Consider the following 9000-nt stretch of genomic DNA (forward strand, 5'->3'; position numbering starts at 1 on the left):
AGCTCGCTCCTGTGACAGCGAATTAGTCTCATGTGGGAGTCGCCTTACATCCATTGAGTGCTCACACTTAATAAATCCACAGGTCACACTCTCGGCGGGTCCACGATAAATGTCAACAGACTCGGTAACCTTTTCCCAACCTCTAAATCAAGATACAGAGTTAAATGCCACCAATCTTATCTGGACCTGGAGTGTGGACGGAGTCTTCTATTGAATATCACACAGCTGAGTCTACTGCAAACACTGGGAGAATCAACCTAAGGCTGAATGCTTATCGGTAAGTCAAAGTGAGTTTGGAAATAAGATATATACACACACACATACACTGAATACACACACACACACACACACACACATACACTGTATACACACACACACACAATAAGGGCTCTGTTAAGAATTATTTAAGTCTTTGTCTAATTTTTCACCATGGAAATATTGCTAATTGATACTTCTATTTAAATAAAAACAAACCATTAATGCCCAAAATAAGCTGCATACAACTGGTTGCTAAATCCTTTATGTTGTTTTTCCTTAAGGGTCCCTATTCTAAGAGTTAATGTGTGCCTAGTGTGTTCACTGAGCAGTCTGGCTGCCTGGGGGCGGGTTTCTCCCATAGGCCTTCTCAGGAAGGGGCTGTCAGGGTAGGTCAGCTGCCAGAAACCCAGGCAAGGCAGGAAGCCCTTGCCCTGCAGCGAATAATGAGTGGAGTGGGAGGGAAGCGTCTGGGGCAGGAACCTGAGGAAGGTAGCTGAGGCAGGTATCTACAGGAGACGTATCTGCAGGGGGCCTCCTTGCCGGGAAAGCAGGTGGTCAGGGCACAACACGCAGTAGCAGGTCCAAGCATGTGGGCTGCATTTTTTCATGTTTCTTCGCATCATGTCCTGCACGTGGGCTTCATTTATCTGATGGAGACTGAGAGGGCTGGGACACAGGATAATGTCCAAATACCCTCCACACGGAGTGACTAGTGTCTGTGCAGCACTGTACATTGCCTGAGGACTCTCACGAGGGTCATCTCACTCCTGCGAGGGCGATATTGACAGTAGCCACATTTGCGAGGGCGATATTGACAGTAGCCACATTTCACAGAGGAAGGCAGGACAGAAGAATGTCAGTCGCCTGAAGAACGGTGCCTGGGGCTGGGCCTCCACTGGCCGAGCCCCCAGGGGTCGTCAGAGCACTGTCTGGAGGTGGGCGGCTTCCCTGCTGGAGCAGCCAGCCTGTGGGTACACTGCCTGGGACCACAGCTGGCTAGCAGTCAGAGCAGCTGCATAATAGGGACCCCACTCAATGGGGAACCTTTGAGGCCCCCGTTTCTCACTGGAGAGGTCCTAGCAGAAAAGCAGTGGGAGGTCGTGCCCACTGATAATCTCCAAATTCCTGTCTAATGGAAGACCAGTGATGTGGGGTATATGACCAGAGCATTGGAAAGAGTGTAAGTAAATTATCACTGAAAAAAGGAAAAAGATCTCTTTCCAGAGCTATCCACTCATTCAGATAAGTAAGGCTTCCTGGGAGATACGAATATGAAAATAAAAACTGGAGGTTTTATTGAGGCTGACTTTGTCTCATCCAGAAACAAGCAAGGGATACACAAAGTAACTGCAAAACGGAAAGAAAAAAAAAAAGCCTCCAAACAAAAGTAAAAATAAAGTAGAATTTTAAAAATGTAAGCCTAATTGACCTCATGGGGATATATTTCTAATAAAATTATATTTCCTTTTAAGTCAAATAGTGTAACTTTTTGACCAACAGTATAGTCACAGTAATTGTAATGGTGACTCATGCCAAAAGAAGTTTGCACTTCATCATTATGGGAAATTTAAAATTTTTTAAATATCAATTTATATAAATATTTTTATTGGGGACATCCATAAAAGATATTTGAGCATAAAGATATATTAGAATAAAATCCCATGGGTGTAGTGGAAACATGAGTTTAAGGGGAAAGTGATATAAATATCTGTAAAGAAAGCTTAATGATTTATTTTTAATTTTCTGTTAATTCTTACCCAAGGACATTTTTTCCATTGATTTTTAGAGAGGGTGGAAGGGAGGGGGAGAGACAAAGAAAAACACTGATGTGAGAGAGACACATCAATTGGTTGCTTCCCGCACGCACTCCAATCAGGGATGGAGTTTGCCACCAAGATACGTGCCCATGACTGGAATCCAACCCAGAATCCTTCTGTGTGCAGGCCAGTGCTCTATCCACTGAGCCAAACTGGCTAGGACAATGATTTACTCTTTAAGTGGATGGGGGAGGGGGGTGTTAAATGCTAAGATATTTAGCTCACATTAGTTACTGTTAAAAACATTGATATAGTAGTTTTATTTTTTTTTAGTAGAATATTTATAACATGAGAGAAATTACATCCTTACAACTATTTACACTTAAAAACTTTCAGCCGTGACGACGGGCCAGTGGGACGCACACATACTTTTTCAGTATTTGATTAGGCCCGTGGTCGGCAAACTGCGGCTGGTGAGCCACATGCGGCTCTTTGGCCCCTTGAGGGTGGCTCTTGCACAAAATACCACAGCCTGGGTGAGTCTATTTTGCAGAAGTGGTGTTAGAAGAAGTTTAAATTTTTAAAATGTGGCTCTCCAAAGACATTTCATCGTTGTACTGTTGATATTTGGCTCTGTTGGCTAATGAGTTTGCCCACCACTGGATTAGGCTATACATGAACATTGGAAGACCAATACACTACAGGAATACATCACTGTGTGTAACATTTGTATAAGAAAGGCAGACATTCCTGAAATCCAGTGTGGCAGACAGAAGCTCATACCCTGAGGGTACGAAATCACAGCAGTTTGTTACTAAAGCGAGCAGAACCTCTGAGGTGAGGTGTCTCAGACAGAGCCTCACAGCTAGCTGTCTGCCGGATGCTTCTGTGATCCATCTAAACCTCCTGGCCCACTTACGCATGTCAGGCAAGAAATCAGACTATGGGAAGCTGATGTAAGAGAATCACACAATCCTGTGTGATTAGCCACACCATACTAAATAACTTCCTTAGGTATCATAGAGTGACACATGCACACACACAATCACACTATCCTTGACCCCGTCTTAACACCGCTGGCTGGCATGTGGGATTATATCAGTTTCCCCAGTGACTAATCAGGGGGTTATTTACCCCCTGGAACAGCATCAACCTAAAGGAAAGAGACTGGCATTGTACACAGGAAGGACGACACGTCAAACAGAAAAGGACACTCCCTCTGCACGATGTAATGTATCTATGGGGCAACGGGACAGTGAGCCGTCAACGTTAAAATGGAACCGATTTCTAATGGAAATTCGGGGAAAGAGTATTAACCACCAGCTTTGCTGGGCTGTTAGGACATGGAGTTCTGCCTCCAGAGTGCTTGGAAAAGGGTTTACAGTCTAAACACACTGAAACTCCCTAGTGTAAAGGACTCGGCTCAATTATGGGAAAGGCCAATGTCGTATCAGCACTGAACAATCGGCCAGCCTCAGAATGAAAAGAAGGAAATGTTGTTCGGAGCCGCTTGCCAAGGGTAAAGAAAGTCCAGCAGTGGTGGAAGACGGGTTGGTGGTAACGGACCAAAAGGATGCATTCTAATCTGTGTTGGCCACTTACGTTTTGAAACGGGCCGTTATCTTCAAGCTGAGGGTAAATATAGCTGCACTAGAGAAAAACAGAGAAGGAAAGAGAAACAAAGGGGGAGGAAAAAGGGCTTCACAGGTAACTGCAAACATTCATTTTCATGTCAGTACATCCTATAGCCCAGTTTTTCCCAAACTTTTGACATATGTGCACCCCTTCTATGATTTTCGTAACGCTGCCTACCCCTCGTACTCATGAGAATGTAGAATTAGGCGCAGCTAAGCACGGTGCAGTGCATATCCCCACCAAACTCCGGTGCAACGCGTACCCCCACCAGACTCTTCCCGTACCCCTGGGGGTACGCGTACCACACTTTGGGAAACACTAACCCATGAGATGAGCATAGATGCTGTCTTCCTTTGGATTATAGGCGTGAAGCATAAGAGCAGTCGGCCTGGGTTCTCTCTTAGTGAATCAGCGATTGACAAGGTATCTATCTCTTCTGTAATCTTTAGTAATTCGCTTTAATCCTTGCTTTTAACAACTTGTCTGCTTGACTATCCAGTAGAATTTTTAAGCAAAATTACTTGACAATTTAATATAAAGCACTGGTTCCCAACATTTTTTTTTTTTTAGTATAATAATTGTTAAGCTTATTATGGCAAATTTCAAAAATCATCCAGTTACAACTGTCAGCTCATGACCAATCTCATCTCCTCGAGGCTCCACCTACTCATTCCACCCAGATTATTTTGAAGCAAAATTCAACCTAGACAACAGTGTGGTGAAGGCTGGGGTAGAGGGTAGGGTTGGGTGGAGGTGGGCGGAAGAAGGAAGGAAGGGACTAAATGGGGGGTGTCTGTAATAGTGTCAACAATAAAAAACAGCCTGACATGATGTTGTATTGTAAAGATATAAGATGATGTACTTTGTTTTTAATATACAACATTTGAGCTCTCCCCTCTTACAGTGCAGGGGCTGCATTTTTAATAAATACTGGAGTCAGAAAGCCGCCATGTATCTATGGGTTTCTGCCCGCCCCATTCTCACTCTTTGCTCTGACTCCATGACCCTCTTTTCCCATCGCAGGGGTCTGCAGACCATGGTGGGATGCTCCTGGCATAATAAAAACAGCTGGAAACATCCTTTAAAACTGTGCTTATTTATCGGCGCCTTCACATGTACACACCACAAAAAGGCTACTCATCGGCTTTATTTCTCGGGAATATGCTTGCCACTACAGCTTTATGAGCAGATTCAGAAGTACAGTGTTAGAATCCTTCACAGAGTCTTTCTCCTCTATATCCACCCACCTAGCATTTCTCTGCGGAAGTCTAACAAAGAGTTAACACAGGCCACTGCCTTCGAACGTTGCTGCCCGCTAACAGCTGCTCAGGGGCCTTTGTGGCAGGGACGTTACCTATGAAAAAAGCCCAGCTCCTTGTGGGCTGGAGATCTGTGCACAATACAGCCTGAGAGCTGGCGTGCTGGTTGTTGGCTGTCTCCCCAAGGAGCTGAGGAAACAAATGAGCAAAGACTGTGTTCTCACACTTGGAAATGACAACTCCACACCGGAGGCCTCAGTACGCCTTGCGCGTTTCCTTTATGCAAAAGACTAATATGCAAAAACAACAACAAAAGGAGACTAAGACGTGTTGCTGGGAAGCCAGGCTTGTCTTACGTGTGACATTCACTTTTGTAAGAGGAAGAAAGGAAAAAACCCTCTGTTCTTTGCATGAGAAGGATAACGCCTTTAGTTTTCTTAGCAAGGGGCACTGGAGAATCTTTCCTGATGGATGGATGCACAGTGCACACTCATAGGACTGGTCATTGCGAAAGGGATTCACATTTAAAGATGGGTACAGTCCATCTCATGCTGGTAGATATCATTCCTGAAGTTTGTGATTGGAATTTATGGGCATGCATTTAATCCGGGTCGATTTTAAGCTCCTAACCTTTTATGTTTAAATTAAGAGAATTATCTCCATTAATCATATTTGACACTGCTTATAGCTATGAAGAGAAAAGTTATAGTAGCTTTACACTTACACTTTATTAATGAAGAGCAATCGTCTCCAATGGAACATTTTTCCTAGTTCCGAGGAATATCCTGTTCTATAATTATAAATTTCTGGGGGAGGGGGGAATGCCATCATTTGAAGATTCCAATTTTAACTTTATTTGTATAAACCTATCTATCATGAAATTGAGCAAACAGAATATATAAGATAATGAAATATTGCTTACATAGCACAATGTTTTTCTAAAACACAGTGCAAACATGAAATAAGACAATCTATTTTTTTCAACCAGGAAATTATTATCTGCTTCATGTGTTCCGGATTAATTAGATTATGCCCAAATCCTAGGAGTTTGCATAATTGGTGTTTAATTTGCTGGAGGAAGCACTGGACCTCTATAAAGAGAATGCTGTTTAGTCAGCAAAAGCAGATCACGTTCGAAAGAAACTAAAATGCATTTAGGACTTTAGGATAGTAGCCTTCCTCTCAGAGGCCTCATTTGAATAGTCCATCACCCCCAACCCCAAACGCACCTGCTTCCGTATTTATAATCATGGAAAATGGTTAAATGTTAAGTGAGAAGCTCATTTGGTTTGTCCCCTTCCTTAAATGTAGTGTCAATTTCTTAAATGTGTTTTCTGGTCATTTAGCTAACCTATCATTAAAATGTAAAATTTCAGATCCTGAACTTTTGTCCACTACTTTTTTTTTTTTTATGTTGACCTTCAACAAATAGCCAATCAGATATTTCTCCAGCAAAACTGGTCTTTTTAAGAACAGCAATTTGGAACTTGTTGTTTGATGGCAAACCGCATGCAAGTCAAGAAAACAAAGGAGAAAAACATTCTTTTATAGAGGATAGGGGAGCTCAGAGGGGCTGATGCAAAGAGTCCATTGGAGGAAACTGGAAGTTTGAAGCATAGTGAATTTTCATTGACTGAGTTGTTCCAGCCTTTCATTGGCTGAGTGGCTGCCAGGCAAGGAGAAGACCCTCCTCCTTCCAGCTGGAGTAGTGGAGTATTATAGAAAAACAACTCCTTGTTGGAGATGGAGAGTAGTGTCTTCCCCTTTGGGATAATTGACAGTGAATGTTAGGGCATGAGAGCTCCCCCTACAGGCCCTCCCAACTCCAATTTAAACGAGGTTTCTGTTTATTAATCTTCACACTTGTTACACTTCCTTCTCCTTGGATTAATATGTTTTCTCTATATTAAATTTTTTTCACTCTTACCTATACCCCTCAGAAATAGTATACTCTTTTAACAAACATGCTGTGTTTAAAAAAGAAAGCAATGGAGGAGGACCACTAAAATTGTGCAAGAAGTAAAAAACTTGCTGTACTGGAATCTCAGGATGTTTTTGGTTGGTAAAACAGCATTCTTTCAGATCATACTGGATGTTGCTTTATTCTCAGAACAGAAAGTGTCCAAGCAAGCTTTGTGGTCTTTGGTATTCAGTGAGTTTGGCCTATTCTGGGTCCCTTGGTATTCCACCAGCTAAGCCAAAAGTCATGTCAATTACGAAGAGCCAGGTCTAATCTGGAATTACGGATTATAGCAAGTCTGGTCCAGTTTGGGGCTAGTTCTTGGTTGCCGTGACCTTTGTCTAAAGCAGCAACATATTCAAACATGCTTATCACTGGATCACTTAAAGCACCTTTTATTCTTGAACTAGAAGCCCAGTGCATAAAAATTCATGCACTGGAGCTGGGGGGTTGGGAGTGGGGAAGGCTTCAGTCCGGCCTGCCCCCTCTCACAGTCCGGGAGCCCTCAGGGGCAGGAAACAACCTGGTCATCAGGGGAAGGCAATGCCCCCATCACACCTCTGCTGCTGCCACTGCTGGCAGCACAAACCTTGGCTGGCCCTGGTTACCTGAGCCTCGGGCAGCCCTGGGCTACTGGGCAGCCACCATCCGAGGCTTGCCTGTATCACAGGCCAGCCCTGGGCGGCTGTGGGGCTGAGGAGACTGGGGGACTCCAGAGGCAGGTGCATGGAGCAACCAGACCTACCTGGGGGCGGGCCTGACTGTGCCACGTGCCTACCACCCTGGTGGGGCTGAGGGGACTGGACACCGCCATCTTGTGGCTGTGGGACTGCCATCTTTGTGAGGATGTGGCACAGCAATCAATTAGCATATTCCCTCCTTACTGGCTGTGGGCACTGTCATCTTTGTGAGGGTGTGATGGTCAATTAGCATATTCCATCCTTATTAGATAGGATAGGCATCTTAGAGGTGGGAGTTGGGATGGAGTTGGGGTAAGGCAGAAGCTGGAAATAAGAATTGCTTAAAAAATTCCCTAGAGGATTTGAGATATAATTTTCATACCATACAGTTCACCCACTTAAAGAATACACTTTGAACTCTGTTCTGGGCCCCAGAGCCAGTGAGCAGCAGAGCCCAACGACCTGTGTTAGTTTTTCCCCAATGTGTTTGCCTTAAGCCACTGAATTTGTGATTCATTTTTCTATAGCAGCAATAGAAAAACACTAATGTTTCACATTACTAAACTTTGGAATAAAAATGATTTCAATAGACCATAGAAAACACAAAAATGCAATTTAAAACTACTTACTTTAACTTAAATATTAATCTCATATTGCTACTGTGTGTGACTCTACTTCATTCTAATGAGCTTATGGGACTACAGGGAGCTTTTAAGTGTCATGAAATAGGTTCCTCTTGTGTCCTGAAAGACACTGGTAGAACGCAAGCATGTTAACTAAAGCTAACCAAACAAATACCCAATTGCTTGGGAAATAGGATTGTAAATAAAAGGATTGATCAGGACAACCCTGGTATGGCTGTCATGTTAAGTAGCCACAACACGCACAGGTTTGGGCAACAGGAATAAACGTGTGACCTGTTTCAAAAGGTATCATAACTAGGTACACCCAAGGCACATGAGGTCACTGAACAAAGGGAAGAAAACCACGGTTTTGAGTACAGATGGATAAATTGAAACTAAAAGCCATGCCAAGGAGCTTCAAAGGATTGTCATTGTTCACTTCAAATGTTGCCAGCTCCTGCTGATGTCCCCCACTAGTATCTCACACACCTATGGCCTCCACCTCCTACAATAAACTCTGAGATTCTACCCCTGTTTCGCTGATACAGTGCAATACATACGGTTTTAACTCACTGGACTAAGATTAGGCTTAGGTTTTCTTCTATAAAAGGCTTTTTCTTGAAATAACATTTATTGCAACAAAATTTGAACAATAATATTCATTCAGTCCCATTATACCCAGTATCTGATCAATTCCGTTGTTTAATACAATTGGCATTCAATATAGAATTGTCTGGTTTTTCAAATTCTATCACGGATTAGATCTCTGCTTAAGCTTATTATTTGTTCATTGATAATTTGAATTATAATTTGTCCAAGTACATCCCC

The sequence above is a fragment of the Pipistrellus kuhlii genome, unplaced genomic scaffold (assembly GCF_014108245.1).
Source record: "Pipistrellus kuhlii isolate mPipKuh1 unplaced genomic scaffold, mPipKuh1.p scaffold_m20_p_24, whole genome shotgun sequence".
Classification (NCBI taxonomy): Eukaryota; Metazoa; Chordata; class Mammalia; order Chiroptera; family Vespertilionidae; genus Pipistrellus; species Pipistrellus kuhlii.